This window comes from Macaca mulatta, chromosome 5 (genome assembly GCF_049350105.2).
Source record: "Macaca mulatta isolate MMU2019108-1 chromosome 5, T2T-MMU8v2.0, whole genome shotgun sequence".
In the NCBI taxonomy this organism is placed as follows: domain Eukaryota; kingdom Metazoa; phylum Chordata; class Mammalia; order Primates; family Cercopithecidae; genus Macaca; species Macaca mulatta.
This window is the reverse complement of record NC_133410.1, coordinates 18831468-18851844: the sequence shown is the minus strand read 5'-3', so window position 1 is coordinate 18851844 and position 20377 is coordinate 18831468. Positions and strand designations below refer to the sequence as shown.

Sequence of the window (20377 nt, the reverse complement as noted above, 5' to 3'; positions counted from 1 at the left end):
TCACTGTATCACTACTATTCAGCATCACTTTAGAGTGTCTAGCCAAAAAAGAGGAAATATTATATAAGCTTATGGTTGATGATAGACCTCAGAAGTCAGTAATAGACGTTATTTTGGAACAGACATTTGTTACCTGAAAGACTGCAGGCAATTATTTAATTATTTAACTCTTCTGAGCTTCCATTTCCTCATCTGTGGAGAAAGATATTGACCACTCTCTCATGAATGTTATGACGATGCAATCTAATAACACCAGTAAAGTGATTAGCAAAGTATCAGACACTTGAAAAATTTTAATTGATAATGACTGTTAGCCATATTAGCCACTATCATCTCCATCAAAGCTATTGTTTTATTTTTTGATTTCAACCAAAAATTAAGGATATTCAATCAGATGACATGTTAGAAAAAATAAATACTTGAATTCAAGTTGTTTCATTTATGTTGGCAATGGCTAATTAGAATGTATGTAGGAAAAACAAATTGAATCTAAAAAATACAAAACAAAGCAAAAATCAAAGATAAAATTATAAAATATGAATATACATATTTAATGTAAGCCTATATAAGACAATATTGAAAAATATATAAAATGTTAATAAAGTATTTAGAGAAGTTTTTAATAACTGCACAATTATCATCTAGATGGGATGATGTCTCCCATCTTAAATAATAAATAAATTATAATTCAATTTAAATTGTAATTCTTTTTTTTTATAATTTTGTAATTTCACATTTCAGCTGGAAAAATAAATGTAAGAGAGTGCTCACACAAATATGTAAAATTTTGACAAATGAAGCCTAACTTATAAAATAAGCATAATTTATAAAACATTATCAAGAAAACAGTAATAGATAAGTATAGAAAAGTTTAGATAAATAAATTTTAGAAAGTAAATTTAATAATCCAAAAACATAGCAAAGTATATGAAAAGTTTGAAAGATAAAAACGTTTTATTAAAGTTGATAAATAATAGGATATTTAATAAGTTATTTTGGAACAAACTGCTGTACCTATTGAGGAAAATGACAGCTCTCTTCCATACAGCATGTACAAAAATTAATTTCAACTAAATTAAGGCTCTCAAAGTTTACTCAAAAGGGCAAAAATTTAGCATGAGCTACAGGAAAGTATTTTTATATGTTTTATGTTTTTTAAGCATGAGGTAGATTCCAAAATTTTTCACAAAAATGATTAACAGTTGGTCAGGAACAGTGGCTCACACCTTTAATCCCAGCACTTTGGGAGGCTGAGGCAGATGGATCACGAAGCCAGGAGTTCAAGACCAGCCTGACCAACATAGTGAATCCCTGTCTTTACTAAAAATACAAAAAACTAGCCAAGCATGGTGGCAGGTGCCTGTAATTCCAGCTACTTGGGAGGCTGAGGCAGGAGAATCGCTTGAACCCAGGAGGCAGAGGTTGCAGTGAGCAGACATCACACTACTGCACTGCAGCCTGGGCAACAGTGCAAGACTCCATCTCAAAAAAAAAAAAAAAAAAAACAAAAAAACGACAAAAGACTGATTAAGAGTTTTGACAAAGCAAAAAGTAGATATTTTGTGTGGCAGGAAATAATATAAGTTTAATATAAGTTTAAACCCCCCCAAAAAATTTAAATGATAGAATATACTTCCAATGTATCATACAACATAGATCTATTATTGATAATATATTTTAAATCTGCAACTAATAAAGAAATACAAATGAAAAATCCCAGACAATTAGCATAAGAATAACCTAACAAACATGTAAAGAAATTAACTGATATGGTCTGGCTCTGTGTCCCCACCAAAATCTCATCTTCAATTATAATCCAACTTTTAATCCCTATATGTTGGGGGAGGAACCTCATCAGAGGTGACTGGATCATGGGGGTGGTTCCCCCATGCTATTCTCCTGATAGTGAGTGAGCTGTCATGAAAACTGATGGTTTTATAAGTCACTTTTTCTCCATTGCTTGGCACTTCTCTCTCCTGCTGCCATGTGAAGAAGTACCTGTTTGCTTCCCCTTCTGCCATAATTGTAGGGTTTCTGAGGCCTCCTTAGCCAGGCAGAACTATGAGTCAATTAAAGCACTTTTCTTTAAACTGCCTAGTCTCAGGATGTTCTTTACAGTAGTCTGAAAATTGACGAATACAGTAAATTGGTACCAAGGTAGTGAGGCACTGATATAAAGATAACAGAAAATGCAAAAGCGACTTTGGAACTGGGTAACAGGCAGAGGTTGGAACAGTTTGGAGGGCTCAGAATAAGACAGGAAGATGGGGGAAAGTTTGGAACTCCCTAGAGACTTGTTGAATGGTTTTGAGCAAAAAACAGAAAATGATATGGACAATAAAGCTCAGGCAGAGGTGGTCTCAGATGTGGATGAATAACTTTTTGGGAATTGGAATAAAGGTAATTCTTGCTACACTTTAGTGAAGAGACTGGTAGCATTTCACCCCTGCCCTAGAGATCTGTGGAACTTTGAACTTGAAAGAGATAATTTAGGGTGTCTGGATAAAGAAATTTCTAAGCAGCAAAGTGTTCAAGAGGTGACTTGGGTGCTCTCAAAAGCATTCAGTTTTATGCATTCACAAAGAGGTGGTTTGGAATTGGCACCTATGTTTAAAAGGGAAACAGGGAATAAAAACCTGGAAATGTATATCCTGACTATGTGATAGAAACGAAAAACCCATTTTCTGGGGAGAAATTCAAGCCAGCTGCAAAAATTTCCATAAGTAACGAGGAGCCAAATGTTAATCACCAAGACAACAGGGAAAATGTCTCCAGGATATGTCAGAGGGCCTCATGGTGACCCCTCCCATCACAAGCCTAGAGGCCTATGAGGAAAAAATGGCTTCATGGGCCAGGCCCAGGGCCTTGATGCTTTGTGCAGTCTTGGGACTTGGCTCTGTCTTTCCCAGCCGTAGCTAAAAGGGGACAACATACAGTTCAGGCCATTGCTTCAGAGGGTGTGAGCCCCAAGCCTTGGCAGCTTATACATTGTGTTTGGAGTGCAGGTACACAGAAGTCAAGTATTGAGGTTAGGGAGCCTTTGTCTAGATTTCAGAGGATGTATGAGAATGCCTGGATGTCGAGGCAGAAGTTTGCTGCAGGTGCAAAGCTCTCATGGAGAACCTCTCCTGGGGCTGTGCAGAAGGGAAAGATGGGGTTGGAGCCCCCACACAGAGTCTTCTCTGGTGCACTGCCTAGTGGAGCTGTGAAAAGAGTCCTGTCATCCTCTACACCCCAGAATGGTAGATCCACTGACAGCTTGCACCCATGCACCTGGAAAAGGTACAGACACTCCATGTCAGCCTGTGAAAGCAGTTAGGAGGGAGACTGTACTCTGCAGTCACAGGGATAAATCTGCCCAAGACTATGGGAGCCCACCTCTTGCATCAGCATAACCTGGATGTGAGACATGGACTCAAAGCAGATCATTTTGGAACTTTAATGTTTAATGACTGCCCTATTGGATTTTGGACTTGCATGGGGTCTGTAGCTCCATTGTTTTGGCCAATTTCTCCCAATTTGAATGGGAGCATTTATCTAATGACTGTATCCTCACTGTATCTAAGATGTAAGTAACTTGCACTTGATTTTACAGACTCATAGGTGGAAGGTACTTGCCTTGTCTAAGATGAGATTTTGACTGTGGACTTTTTAGTTGATGCTGAAATGAGTTAAGACATTGGAGGACTCTTGGGAAGGCATGATTAGTTTTGAAATGTGAAAAGATGTGAGATTTGGGAGGGGTCAGGGGTGTCATGATATGGTCTACTCCTGTGTACCCACCCAAATCTCATCTTGAATTATCCAAATTGTAATCCCCAGGTGTTGGGGGACGGACCTCCTTGGAGGTGATTAGATTGTGGATGTGGTTCCCCAAAGCTATTCTCATGATAGTGAGTTCTCACGAGGTCTGATGGTTTTCCAAGGGGCTCTTCCTCCTTCACTCTGCACTTCCCTCTACTACTGCCTTGGAAAGGATGTCTTTGCTTCACCTTCTTCCATGACTGTGAGTTTCCTGAGGCCTCCCCAGCCATACAGAACTATGAGTCAATTAAACTCCTTTTCTTTATAAATTACCCAGTCTTGGGCAGTTCTTATAGCAATATGAGAATAGACTAATGCACTAACACTCAATAACGATACAAGAAAGACAAAATAAAGAAATAATTAAAAAAAGATTGTCACATACTGGTCAAATAAAATACGAGTTTTTGTAGGAGGTTGAACTGTGTTCCCAAAAAGTATGTTCAAATTTTAACCCCTAGTACTGTGAATGTGACCTTATTTAGAAGTAGAATTTCTGCAGATATAATTAATTTAAGGATCTTGAGATGAGATCATCCTGGATTTAGGGCCTACACTAAGCCTAATGACATGGCATATATCCTGATAAAAGACAGAAAGGGAAAAGACACAGACACAAGGGAAGAAATTCATGTGAAGGCAGAGGCAGAGGTTGGAATGATGGAGCTACAAGTCAAGATATGCCCAGGATTGCTCACAGCCACAAGAACTACAAGGGAGGCATGGAACACTTTCTCTCTCAGAACTTCTGGAAAGAGCCTATCCCATTGACATTTTGATTGCAGACTTGTGGCCTCCAGAACAGTGAGGGCATGCATTTCTATTGTTTAACGAAACAAATTTGTTGTAGTTTGTTAGGGCAGCACAAGAAACTAACACAGATGGGAAACATGCAGATTTTGCAAAGTTGAAAGAGAGCACTATATTTCATGTTTAAATGTACAAAATTTAATATCGGAGAATAATTATGAAGGATAGTACCATAAAAATCTGTATAAGCATGACACATGTACCCCAACATTCATAATGATATGTAAATGAGAATATATCATAGCTATGTATGTAATAGCACAAACTCAGAAACAACCTAAAAGTCTCTCAAGAGGATAATGGCTTAAAAATTATAAAAACTTATGAAGAATTTTGTATATCCAATAAAATAATAGAAATATAAATATATTAACTTGGAAAGATATCTACAATATATTATATTAATAGCAACTTACAGAACAATATACATGAAATGACCATTGTGTGAGACATACACATACAAATAATTATGTACTCATGTATGTGATTCTGTATATATGTATATTTTTAATGAAACACATAAATATATGTGAATATATACGTGTATGTGCTTATGGTTCTGTGCTTTGTAGGAACAGAGGAATTTGAAAATTTGCACATGAAATTCTTAAAAGTGTTTATCTGTAGAGATGATCTTGTCTTATTTTATACACAAAATAAGTAAAAGTAATCAACAATCAGCTATCTTGCTCTGTGACTTGCAGTTGGGATGGGAGGCACTCAAAGGAAATAGGAAGAGTGAGTTCAGAGAACTTGTTTCAACATTTACTGCCCTGTCAGGTCATCATTGACTGACTGTGCCCCTCTATTAAAATTGGTTGACTGCACCCCCTCCTCTTCTCAAGCATCCCTTTCTATATAGATCTCTCTCTGGATTCCAGAACTGCTTCATTATTGGCCTCTTTGGGTCTAAAAGTGGTAATGACTTTCTGAGACAATCCCTGAAACATGGCACTATTCTTTATTATTCTTCCTAATTACTAACCACACCTTTCCCAATAATCTTTGATCAAATTTCACTGATTCAGCTGGTATATATCTTGGTTTCCTTTCTGTTAATTATCCCTGTCCAGTATTCATTAACTTTACTTCTCTGACTTTGACCCCATATGGCTTAGGTAGGGCTGACCCATTCCTAGAACCCCAGTTTGGCCAGTATGATTACTTTCTCCTCCAAACTACATTGATGGACTCAGAAGTCCTATATAAGTTATAAGGCCTGTAACTTATAAAGTTGGGTGAGTCAGAAGCAAGCACAAGAATTCTGTTGTAGTTAAAGGAAAGGCACAATCTCTTTCCATTGAGGTTGGTCTTTCTCCTGGTACACGGATTGCCTAACACTTATGGTGGCCCTTTTTATTTTTTGCTTTTTAATTTTTTTATATTTATGAAGTAGAGAGTGATATGTGTATAAAATATGTAAATATCAACTCAGAGAAATTAACATATCCATCACCTCAAACATTTATTATTTCTTTGTGTTGGGAAGTTGCAAAATAATCTCTTCTAACTGTTTGAAAATATATACTAAATTATTGTTAACTGTAGTCACTCTATAATACTATAGAAATGAAAATTTATTCCTCCTATCTAGGTATAATTTTGTATCCATGAATTGTCCTTTCCCTGCTCCCCCTGCTCCATCCATTTCCCATCCTCTGGTGACAAGTACTCTATTCTCTATCTCTCTGAGCACAATAAAAGAAAAACCACCCAGTGAAGAGACAAGGTGACCAAATAGGAACAGCTCTGGTCTACAGCTCCCAGGGAGATTAATACAGAAGGTGGGTGATTTCTGCATTTCCAACTGAGGTACTCAGTTCATCTCACTGGGGCTGGTTGGAAAGTGGGTGCCGTCCAAGGAGGGCGAGCCAAAGTTGTGGGGGACATTGCCTCACCTGGGAAGCACAAGGGATCGGGGAACTCCCTCTCCTAGTCAAAGGAAGTCATTAGAGACTGTACTGTGCAGTTTTTTCCAGATACTGTGCTTTTCCAATGGTCTTTGCAACCCACAGACCAGGAGATTCCCTCTAGTGCCTACACCACCAGGGCCCTGGGTTTCCAGCACAAAACTGGGTGGATGTTTGGGCACACACCGAGCTAGCTGCAGGAGTTTTTCTTTTTCCATACCCCAGTGGTGCCTAGAACACGAGTGAGATAGAATCATTCATTCCCCTGGAAATGGGGCTGAAGTCAAGTGGTCTGGCACAGGGAGGGGAACATCACACACCAGGGCCTGTCAGGGGTTCGGGGGCTAGGGGAGGGATAGCATTAGGAGAAATACCTAATGTTGATGATGGGTTGATGGGTACAGCAAACCACCATGATACGTGTATCACTATGTAACAAACCTGCACTTTCTGTACTTGTACCCCAGAACTTAAATTATAATAAAAAAAGAAAGAAGACCCAAATAAGTAAAATCGGATATGAAAGAGAACACATTACAACTGATACTATAGAAATATAAAATATTATTAAAGACTATTATCAACAAGGATATATCACCAAAATGGAACTTCTAGAAGAAATAGATAAATTTATGGATACATATAACCTTCCAAGATTGAATCAAGAATAGTTAGAACACCAGAAGAGATCAATGAGTCATGAGGCTGAATCAGTAACAACAAATCTCTCAACCAAGGAAAATCTAGGACCAAATGGCTTCATTTCTGAATTCTACCAAACTTTTAAAGACAAACTAATACAAATTCTTCTCAAAGTATTCCAAAACACTGAATAGGAGAGAATTCTTCCAAACTCATTCTATGAGCCCAGTATCACCCTGATGCTAAAATGAGACAAGGACACAACAAAAAACTATGGGCGAATGTCTCTGATGAACACAGATGCAAAAATCCTTAACAAGATACTAGTAAATGGAATCCAATAATACATTTACAAGATTATACAACATAATCAACTGTAATTAATTTCGGGGATGAAAGGATGGTTCAACATATGCAAATCAATAAACGTGATACTTCACAACAACATAATGAAGCACAAAAGCCATATGACTGTCTCAATAGATGCAGAAAAAGTACTTGATAAAATTTAACATCACTTCTTGACAAAAACTGTCAAATTAGATATAGTACATTCTCACTTAACATCATTTATTGGTTCTTGGAAACTGACTTTAAGTGAAATGACATACAGGGAAACCAATTTTTTTCTTATGAATGTTATAACAATGTTGAATGAAAGTACATAATTTGAGGACCTGCTGTATGCCATTTCACTTGAAGTTGCAGTTTCAAGAATCTTTCAATGATGTTAAGCACTTACTGTATAGAATGAATGTGCCTCAACACAATACAGGGCATATATGATAAACCCACTGCTAACATCATACGGAAAGGAGAAAAGTTGAATGTTTTTCCTCTAAGAACTGGAATAAGGCAAGGAAGCTCACTTTCAACACTCTTATTCAACGCAGAATTGGAAGTCTTAGAACACTTAGACAAAAGACAAATATAAAGGGCATATGCATTGGACAAAAGGAAGTCAAATTATCCCTGCTTACAGGCATAATGTTATGTATAGAAAACCCTAAAGACTCCACCAAAAAACTCTTAGAAATGATGGCTATTTTTGTTATTACATGGGAAAAGCCTAATTGGGAATAATGGCAAAGCAGATAAAGTCAGAACTGGGAAATGAAGATAAACATATTCCTAATAATATAATTTGACCACGTATAATTAGCCATACCTGCATCTTGACTATCCATGAACTATCAAGTTATATGAGCCAATAAAACCTCTTTCTCTTGTCTAATTTCAGTTGCAACAAAGGTACCATATGTAAATAATACAACTATCTTGTAACCTTGTTCTCTCAGCCCAGAGCAATGACGCATCCTCATGCTAGCCAGCTATGCATGTCATGAATTTGTGGGACAAACTCTGTTCTCACATTGAAGTAATAGTTAACATCTAAAACAATGAGATGTATCGATTATTCAGTTTCTTCCTCTCTTAGAAATGTAAGCTAGAAACATGGAAGGATTTCACAGCTGATTGTAAGAAAGAAAGAAGAAAAAAGACAGTGGGGTTTATAAGTAGCTCATATCTGTGTATTTTTGTGCCATATCACAGAACCTGTGTGCTAACATTCCAGAGCTGGTGAGAATCTCAACGACTCTCCACTTTCAATCTCCATGAGGACTGGACTTCCTTTAAAAATATATTGTTGAGTTTTCCTCTTTTCTTTCCTTTTCTTTTTTCTCTCTTTTTTCTTTTTTTTTTTTTTTTTTTTTTTTTTTTTTTTTTTTTTTTTTATGGAGTCTTGCTCTGTTGCCAGGCTGGAGTTCAGTGGCGTGATCTCGGTTCACTGTAATCTCCGCCTCCCAGGTTCAAGCAATTCTCCTGTCTCAGCCTCCTGAGTAGCTGGGACTACAGGTGTGCACCACCACACTCAGCTTATTTTTGTATTTTTAGTAGAGACGGGGTTTCACCGTGTTAGCTAGGATGGTCTGGATCTCTTGACCTCATGATCTGCCCGCCTCAGCCTCCCAAAGTGCTGCAATTACAGGCGTGAACCACCACTCCCAGCCTCCTCTTTTATTTTCTTATGTGTGTTAATACAATGAAGTTTTGTTTAATTGAACTGGTTTGTGTGGATGTCTGATCATTTTATGGAAAAAAATCATAGTTGAAAGATTTATTAATATAAAATCATGTTTATTTTATATTCTCTGAGAAAAGTTCTTTTAAAATAATATGATGTGGTGTCAAGTTTCCTTTTCTGTCTTTTGGTTTCCACCTGTAATTCTATCCAAGATCTACTTGTAATGATGTTAATACTTAAGTGAATACATATCTAGCTCTATACCACCTATATTTATACCCATGCCTGTACTTATGCTGTTTATTCTATATACACATTGATATCCACTTTTATATCATTAAAAAGTTGTTACCTCTGAGATCCAGTTTTGTCGCAGCAAGGGTTATGAATCCAAACTATTTGTCAATAAAATATAATCTGGCAACCAAAAAATAACTTACAAGGACTCAAATACTTTCCATATTTTTCTCCAATACCATACAGATATGTCATTCCACCTAACAATGCTTTTTTGAAAGCTCCCTTTCACTTTTATTTTCTTCCTGCACATTCCTCAGCTTTCTCTCACATCCATCTTTCAGAATATTCTCTTCAACATCTATCCTTCTCCAAACCAAAGCTTCTTCTGGTAGCCCTTCCACTTTTCTTAATTAGTAAAACCTAAGGCCCAATGGGCTCATCTAGAGGTAGAAGGATTCTCTCTAGAAGGCTGAACACAAGAAATGGAAGAGAAACGTGTGTTTCCAGACAAAATTCTTTTTAACAGGAAAGGAAAATGTGAAGTCTGAGAATTCCTTTATTAATTTTTTCCTTGCCACATAAGTATCAATTTATCGGAAACTTTAGGAATATAAAGCAAAATTTAACGTGTTTGTTTTTGAATTGGGGTAATCTATATTTTTGATAACATATTTTCCACGTTTTGCAATAGGCATAGTTTTTCTTAAATTTTTTAAAAATATAAAGTCATTGAACAAATTAATGTAAAGGCATAAACCTCCAAGCAAAGCAATACCGAAATCCTGAACATCCTTTGGATGTACCATGAGAAATGCAGCAACCTTCCTTTAGATTATTTCCCCTCCAGGTACATATCACTTAGTGCTACTTCCCTTAGGATCCATTATTCTCCTAATCTCACCTGGATTTGCTATGCTTTGAAAATGGCATTGCATGAACTATAGCTTCTTCCTGATGTATTCTGTTCTTTGTAAAGGGCGAATGCAGAATCCACACACGCTCTGTTTCTCTCTGCATTCATGCTGTGCTTTGGTGTGATGCATTGAGTAGGGTCGTGGAGCATCTACCAGGTTGGTTATCCACAGCCTCAGCTGCAGGAGCCTCATGCCCTCAGGATTTCTGTAGAGCCTTTATTTTTAGTATGCCTTCATAAATTGGAGTAAAGTACTCTTCTGTGCCTTCTTCTTGGCGGAGAGCCTAACAAATGAAGGTTAAGCTTCACTGCTTCCAAAGAAAAAAAGAAAGATATTTCCTCGGTGCTTGTGAAGGTCAGCGTGACTAGGTTCACATTAGTCACTATCAAGTAACAAGGAACTGTGAATAGATGCCCAGTTTCTGACTCACCCTCCCGCTTATTCATTATGCACTTAGAGACCATTTCAGCTCAGGTGCTGGGAATGGAAAGAGCAAGGCATCCTCACTTCCCAGGAGCGACTTTTAGAATAATGGGAAAGATAGGTATGAGGAGATGCAGTCCAAAATAACAATGCTTATGATTAAAATGGAAAAAGTAACACGTACTGATTTCTGTTTACCAGGTGCCAGGAACTGTTCTGTTCCTAACACTTTTCATATCTAATGTTACCTATCAAAATTATGCTGCTATAAAGACACATGCACACGTATGTTTATTGTAGCACTATTCACAATAGCAAAGACTTGGAATCAACCCAAATGTCCATCAGTGACAGATTGGATTAAGAAAATGTGGCACACATACACCATGGAATACTATGCAGCCATCAAAAAGGATGAGTTTGTGTCCTTTGTAGGGACATGGATGCAGCTGGAAACCATCATTCTTAGCAAACTATCACAAGAACAGAAAACCAAACACCGCATGTTCTCACTCATAGGTGGGAACTGAACAATGAGATCACTTGGACTCAGGAAGGGGAACATCACACACCGGGGCCTATCATGGGGAGGGGGGAGGGGGGAGGGATTGCATTGGGAGTTATACCTGATGTAAATGATGAGTTGATGGGTGCAGCACACCAACATGGCACAAGTATACATATGTAACAAACCTGCACATTATGCACATGTACCCTGCAACTTAAAGTATAATAATAATAAATAAATAAATAAAATAATAATAAAAATAAAAAGTAGCTGTAGTTCATCATCAAAAAAAAAAAAACTAATATGGCATCGTTATTATTGTTATTATTTTCTTTTGTTTTTTTTTAGATGGAATCTCGCTCTGTCACCCAGGCTGCAGTGCGGTGGCAGGATCTCGTCTCACTGCAACCTCCGCCTCCCGGGTTCAAACGATTCTCTTGTCTCTACCTTCCGAGTGCCTGGGACTACATGTGTGTGCCATCATGCCCAGCTAATTTTTTGTATTTTTAGTAGATATGGGATTTCACCATGTTAGCCAGGATGATCTTGATCTCCTGGCCTCATGATCCACCTGTCTTGGCCTCCCAAAGTTCTGGGATTTCAGGCGTAAGCTACTGTGCCTGGCCTATTTTCTTCATTTGATAGAGAAAAAAATGAAGTCCAAAGAGTTAATGATTCATTCAAGGTCACACAATAATAAGCAGTACAGACAAACTTCAGACTCCAAAATTCTAATTCCAGTATCGGCGATAAAAGCTCCAATAACAGCATGCGGCCAGTGCTTCAGGATCTCAGAGAAGTTGGCCAGCCACCTGGAAAAGTTGAAGAAGTTTTGACCAAAGATGTGAATGTTCTAGTGGGGCTTGTAAATAAGCCATTTTCCACATAAAGATATTGTAGTAGAAGTGGAATTGTGACGAGCAGGAAAAGGGATCCAAACATTCATTTACTATCTACACCATAGACTGCAGACTGCCAGCCTGTGAGGTGAACCCTCTGAAAATATAATTTGTTTGACCACCAACCACACAACAAAATGTTTTTGTTGTTTATTCTGAGGATGCAGGAAGGTTGGGAATTTGTTCCAGCCCCTCTGCTGGTCTGTCGTATGGCTAAGTCCATGAGTTCTCTCCCTGGCCTTTATTTTCTCACCCAATTATTTGCTTTAGAATCAACTTAAGATACAATGTGCATAAAATAAACTGCAGCAATTGAAAGTTAAAATTTGTTTAGAATTGACAGACTGACCAAGAGACAGGACATTCCCATATTCTCCAGGGGGTTACTCCTGCCTTCCACTTTTGGCCCCTGGAAACCACTGATCTTCCTTTTTGTCACTATAGTTTAGTATGATTCTATATACTTCTAGATGAAGCACTTCATATGTAGTTCTATAGTTACAGTTCTATAATTTTACGTCAACGGAATCATGTAGCATGCCATCATTTATGTTCAGCTTTGGTCAGTCAGCATAATGTTTTTTAAGATTTATTCAGGTTGTGCCTATATCAGCAGTTAATTTCTATTTTCACGGGGGAAATTTTTCCACTACCACATTTGAGTTGCCTGTAGGTATTGGCTACTATAATAAAGCTGACATGAATATTGTGCACAAGTCTTGTGTGGACATACGTTGTCATTTGTTTTGAATGAACCTATTTCTTAATGTTTTTCCAGAAACCTTTTTGTAGTGTAGTTATACAATTTTCAATAGTGGTGTATGAGAGTGCCCTTCAGTCCACAGTGTTGCCCACCCTTGGTCTTGTGGTCTTGTCAGTCTTTTAAATTGTAGCCATTGTGGTAGAAATATTTAGTCAAACACAATGCTTTAAGTATTTTTTTAAACTTGTATTCCATTGCTCATGGCTTGCCACTATAGTATTTTTCCCTTTTTCCTTCCTTCCTTCCTTCCTTCCTTCCTTCCTTCCTTCCTTCCTTCCTTCCTTCCTTCCTTCCTTCCTTCCTTCCTTCCTTCCTTCCTTCCTTCCTTCTCTTTTGTTCATTTGTCTGTTCATTCTTTCTTTAGTTCTTTCTTTTGTTTTTCTTTTCCTTTTGTTCTCAACATTACCTACTGGCTGATGCTAAGGTGCCAAACCATTCTACTACCTGCCTGGCTGGCCCTGAAGCCATTTATAGCAGGAGTTTTATACATATTATATTATTTCAACTTTCCAGAAAATATTTTATTCTCATCAGTACTCTAAAAAGTAGGTATTAGCAAGCCCCACTCACAAATGTGGAGGTAAAGACTAAGAAAAGGTAGAGGCTCAGTCACACACTTAAAAATAGCAGTCAGCATATAAATCAAGTCAGTTTGATTTCAAAATTCAGCATTGGCCTTGAGAAAGCAGGAATGACAGATGCAAAGATAAAGCACTAGAGAGAGGACCAGCGTATCTGGAGGGTTGTATTGATTGTGTGAGTCTTTAGGTAGTACTTATGGCTAGTTAGAGTCAGTTGTATAATTGGGTAAGTACTAATGCAACATCCTTTGTTTAAGTAGCAGAAAAAGTTTAGCTAAATGTATTAGAATAGAGAACGTTTTTCTTTTTTCCACAATATCCCTCTCAACATGTATAGTACTTTATTTGCTACTTATTGTCATTCTAAATAAAGAAAAATACATTTAAAAATATTAGCATAGATTTTTTGTCATGTTATAGTGTATAGTGCCAATGTTAACTGAAATGTAATAACATTTACTTCACATGTGGAATCACTGATATTGCATAATATATATTTTGTAGGTCATACGTGCATATGTATGTCATTTTTATCAGAACAGTGGAAATGCTACACAAAACTAACTCAACTGTTTTTATTTCACTTTTTGACAAATATGCATTCTACCAACACTCTCTACCTTCAGCATACTGATAAGTAAGAAAGACCTTCAAAAAAAGGAACTGTGGGTTGCCCTGTCTTTTCCTTTCTTTTTATGTCATAATTTTCATGGTAAGTTGTTGGCTAGTCTTATGAGTGACATAAGAAAGAATATGATAATTTCTTGGTCCTTTGTGTTTCTTAGAATGTCGTTGATTTCTTTCTGATAGAAGAGAGTTCTAGTTTGAAGAGACAACATGGCCTCTTCAGGCTGTCAGTGACCCACTTACTCAGTATAAAAGTAACACGCTCACTTCGTATTTGCTTTGAGACTTGAATGCCCCGACATCATGGGTCCATGGGAATTCTGTGCTCGAGGTTGCGAGGGTGCATGGCAAGCACTATATTCAAGTGGGCTTGCAAGTAGTGGTGGACAGTCATATTCATGTATACCCTCTGCTCATGCACACTCTCTATTGTCCCATAGTACTTCATTTACAAAACATACTTTCAAAGATAAACTTATTAAGAACATTAAGATAGTAATATTACAGCATTAAACCAAAAAGGGGACCCTTCTAAGCATCAGGTCTTGTGTAACTGCACTATTGAAATACCCATGAAACCAGCTTTTTGTATAGTAAAGAAACAAGAGATAAGAACAGTTTCCATAAAAATTGTTTTTACTCAACTGGTCATTTAATTAATAGTTATTAAACACCTAAAATATGCCAAACATGGTTTCAGGTACTTAGGATACATCAGTGGACAAGAAAAAATTTTTCTTTGCTTTCTTGGGACTTACATTCTACATTTCTTTGATGAATCAAGCAGATATGAAAAATTCAAACCATCTATTCTTGCTGGGAGGATAATTACTAACTATAGCTCAACTAAAAAGAAACAGGCTCTTTTACAAAATAAATCTCATTATATTACTGGAATTTTCTTTTTCTTTTTCTCTTGGCTCACTGCAACCTTTGCCTCCCAGGTTCAAGCAATTATCCTGCCTCAGCCTCCTGAGTAGCTGGGACTACAGGTGTACCCCATCACACCTAGCTAATTTTTGTATTTTTAGTAGAGATGGGGTTCGCCATGTTAGCCAGGCTGGTCTTGAACTCCTGACCTAAGTGATCCACCTGCCTCAGCCTGCCAAAGTGCTGGGATTACAGGCATGAGATACAACAATACCTAAGATATATGCACCCAACACTGGAGCAACCCAATATATAAAGGAAATATTACATCTAAAGTAGGAGATAGATTCCAATACAATCACAGTTGAAGACATTAGCACCCCACTCTCAACACTGGATAGATCATCTGGACAGAAGATCACCAAAGAAACTGCACTGTAGACCAAATGGACCTAACAGACATTTATACAACATTTCATTCAACGGCTTTAGAATACACATTCTTCTCATTACCACATGAAACATTCTTCAAGATAGACCACAAATTGTGCCACAAAACAAGTCTCAACAAATTTTTAAAAATCAAAATATCAAGTATCTTTTCTATTTTTCTTTTTTTTTTTGTTTTTGAGAGGGAGTCTCGCTCTGTCGCCCAGGCTGGAGTGCAGTGGCCGGATCTCAGCTCACTGCAAGCTCCGCCTCCCGGGTTTACGGGCCATTCTCCTGCCTCAGCCTCCCGAGTAGCTGGGACTACAGGTGCCCGCCACCTCGCCCGTCTAGATTTTTGTATTTTTTTTAGTAGAGACGGGGTTTCACCGTGTTAGCCATCAAGTATCTTTTCTAACTACAATGGAATAAACCTAGAAATCAATAACAAGAGGAACATTGGAACTGTACAAACACATGGAAATTAACTGTACAAACATATTGGAACTAGCAAACACATGGAAATCCGGAATTGCCAATGAGTCAATGAGGAAATTAAGAAGAAAATTTAAAAATGTTTTGAAATAAAAATGAAAACACAACATATCAAAACCTATGGGCCACAGGAAAAATAATACGAAGAGGGGAATTTATGTAAACACATGCCCGCATCAAAAAAGGAGAAAGTTTTCACATAAACAAGTAATCAGTGTACCTCACAGAACTAGAAAAACAAGAACAAACCAAACACAGTTAGTAGAAGGAAAAAATTAATAAAGATGAGAACTTAAAGTTTTAAAATAAACTAACAAATATAAAAGATTAAGAAAAACAAAAGTTGCTTTTTGAAAAGATAAACAAAACTGAGAAATCACTAGCTATACCAACTTTAAAAAGTAAGAAAAAGTCCAAAATAAATAAAATAAAAAACAAAAAAAAAGACGCATTACAACTGATACCACCACAGAAATACAAAGGATAATTAGACACTATTGTGAACAACAACTATACATTAACAAAATGGAAAACGGAGGGAACGTAGAGGAAATGGATAAATTCCTGGACACACACAAGCTTCCAAGATTAAACGTGGAAACAATAGAAAACCTGAACAGACCAATGATGAGTAATGACATGGAAACAACAATAAATTGTGGCCCAGCCAAGAAAAGCCCAGGACTGAATAGCTTCACTGTTGAATTCTACCAAGCATTTAAAGAATAACTAAAACCAATTCTTCTCAAACTATTCACAAAAATTACATAGGAGTGAATTCTTCCACACTCATTCCACTAAACTAACATTACACTGATGCTAAAAACAGACAAGAACACAAAGAAAAAAGAAAACTTTAGGCCAACATCCTTGCTGAATATACATGCAAAAATCCTCAACAAAATGCTAGCAAACCTGGTCCAGTAGCACATCAAAAATACTATATTTCGTTATCCAGTGAGATTCATTCCATAGATACAAGGATGGTTCAACATATCTAAATCAATGAAAGTGAAACATCACATCAACAGAACGAAGGAAAAAAAAAAAAAACTATGTATTCATTTGTATAGATGCAAAAAAAGAAAAAAAGCATTTGATAACATTTGATAAAATTCAACATGTCTTAATTGCATGCAACACAAGAGGTGTAGAAGGAAATGTGCCTAAACACAATAAAGGCAAACTCATAACTAACATCATACTGAGCAGGAAAAGGCAGAAATAATTTTTGTCTAAGAAATGGAACAAGAAAAGGATGATCACTTTTCCACATTCATTCAACTTATTACTGGACATGCTTGCCAGAGCAACTAGACAAGAGAAAGACATTTTAAGGCATTCATATTGGAAAAGAGAAAGTCAAATTGCCCCTGCTTGCAGATGACATAATTTTACATATAGTCAAATCTAAAGACTCTACTAAAAATATTTAGAACTGATAAACGAAAACAGTAGAGTAACAAGATAGAAATAAACATGAAAATCTCTAGCATTTCTATATACCATTGATGATCTTGTTGAAAAAGAAATCAAGAAAGTTATCTCATTTACAATAGCCACAAAAACACAAAATATCTGGGAATAAATTTAACTAATAAGGTAAAATATCTCTAAATGAAAATTATGAAAATCTGATGACAGTTGGGTGCGGTAGCTCACCCCTGTAATCCCAGCATTTTGGGAGGCTGAGGCAAGCAGATCACCTGGGGTCAGGAGTTGCAGACCAGCCTGGCCAACATACTGAAACCCCATCTCTACTTAAAATACAAAATTAGCCGGGCATGGTGGCATGTTCCTGTAATCCCAGCTACTCCAGAGGCTGAGACAGGAAAATCACTTCGACCCTGGAGTCGAGGGTTGCAGTGAGCTGAGATCATGACATTGCACTCTAGCCTGGACAAAAAGAGTGAAACTCTGTCTCAAAAAAAAAAAAAAAAATCTAATGAAAAAATTAAACAGTACACAAAAAATGAAACACACATATTCATTTATTTCAATAACTAATATTGTTAAAATGACCATAGTACTCCAAGCAATCTGTAGATTCAATGTAACCCCTATCAAAATACCAAAGACATTCTTTTCAGAAATAGAAAAAAATCTTAAAATTTGTATGGAACCACAAAAGACCCCCAGAATAGCCACAGCAATGATGAGCAAAAGGAGAAAACCTGAAGTCATCCCACTACCTGTCATCAAATATACTAGAAAGCTATAGTAACCAAAACAGCATAGTGTTGGCATAAAAACAGTGGAATAGAATAGAGAACCCAGAAATATATCCACATTTACTGGCAACTAATTTTTAACAGAGGTACCAAGAACATCACTGGGGAAAGAACAGACTTTTTAATTAATGGTGCTGGGAAAAACTGTATATCCATAAACAGAAGAAGGAAGCTAGACATGTATCTCTCACCATATAAAACAGTCAAGTCAAAATGGATTAAACACATAATGTGAGACACACTGGAGAAATGTTTCAGGAGAAACATTGGAGAACACACTGGAGAAATGTTTCAGGACTGGTTTGGGAAAGGTTTTATGGATAAGATGTCAAAAGCACAAGCAACAAAAGCAAAAATAGACAGATTGGATTAAAGCAAACTAAAAGGCTTCTGCACAGCAAAGCAAAAATTCAATAGAGTGAAGAGACAACCTACAGAATGTGAAAAATATTTGCAAATGATTTATTTAACAAGAGCTTAGAATCTAGAATATACAAGGAATTCACAGAACTCAAAAGCAAAAAATACTCCAATTAAGAGAATGAGGTGGTAAAAGGAAAAAAATAATCTCACTAAAACATGTTTGAAAGATATATGTAAAAAGGTATATCATTCATTTCATATAAGTGGTTCCATATTTCTACTGATATAAATCTCATTGGACTGAACATTAACACTTTTATGAATAAAACTGCCTCAATAATTTCAGTTTGCTAAGCTGAAGGTTATCAATAAAGACAGAAGGGGCACCCAAGCCTCTGGCTTCCAGTCTTCATTTTCCATATCTCATGCTGCCCGAGTTCTTGAGATCTTTCTCTTTTTCCTCTCCTTAGCCTATTTTATTTCTATCAAAGTCACTTCAATGATTTTATTTTAATTAACCTGATGGATTTAAAGGATGAGGTACATTATGTGCATCTCCTTTAGGAAAATATTTGATGACTCTAAAACCCATATTCCTTGAAAATTTGCTATCACCAAATCTTAGAATCTTATGGCTGCTGAATATTAATTTTTTTGCAGATAAGGATTACAGATGATAAAGAATATCAGCGCAGCAAATTGCCAAAAGCTCTTTTTGAGATCATGATGAATAATGCATACTAAATTCATTTTGCATATTTCTAGAAATTATGCAAATTATATTGAGTAAATAGCCTATGAAGTGAGGTGTTTTGATAAAAACAGTTAATTCTCTTTTTGTTACAGCATGTAAGTGGTGTTTAAGCTAACCATATGCAAATCTTTTTGGTTTCCCATTAAATTATCTAAACCTGAATTATTTAATAATAATGCACTCTTTACTCAAAACATCAAGGCTTTGTGCCTTTAACCCTAATTCTCTTTATTCTATTCTTAATTCCACTGAACTAATAATGCATTATTTTATAGACCTTCTGAAGTTATTTTTCCTATCAGATGGTGATTTGAGCAGATTTAGAGGAAGTTATCTTCATATTAACTATTCCTTTGACTAGTAGAGTCAATTATTGTTATAATTGGGTGGTTAAAGGTGTGTATTCAGCAAGCATCCACTGGAATGCAGAGTTTAAGTGACTCAATTCTACCTTCAAGAGGTTTAAAGTCTTCTAGGGGAGAAAAGGCATGTACCCCAGCAAGTTAGACATAGACAACACGCATGGGAACACAGGGGAAGGAGAAGTCACTTCTAGATTTAGGGGGTGAGTGGGTATTCAGTAGAAATATCACGAGGCATGTCAGGAAAATTTAATTATCGAGAAATTTTGTACATAAGTAGATAATAAAAGGAGAGAGTCTGATACTCTCTATTGGCTATTGTAAGAACAGGATGAATGAAGCTTAGAGGTGCGAAAATAGACTGCTTTGAGAAAGAAGCAGTTACTCTGATTTATCAGGCAGTTAAATCAGCTATGTGAGGAGATGCAGTGAAATCTAACATAACAGTACTACTCCCGTGACTACTAACAACAATAATAACAAAGAATGGTAATAAATTCAATGGAAATAAAAAAACCAACCATGTCTTAAGCACTCACTGTGTTCAAGGCCTTTTGTTTAGTGTCATATATGTATTTTACACACTAGAAAATTATTTTAAGTGGACCTTTTAAAAAAGTATTAATTTCACCATATCCGGAATACTGGCAGTGTAAAAGTCTCAAATTAACTATTTATTTATTTATTTATTTATTTATTTATTTATTTATTTATCTAAGTTCCCTCCTC

The 20377-nt window shown here is 36.5% G+C and overlaps 1 long non-coding RNA gene across 1 annotated transcript in view; it reads right to left on the bottom strand.

Annotated features, from left to right (window-relative positions):
- Nucleotides 1–20377, bottom strand: part of LOC144340898 (uncharacterized) — a 445262-nt gene that overhangs the window by 132316 nt on the left and 292569 nt on the right. The window lies entirely within an intron of this gene.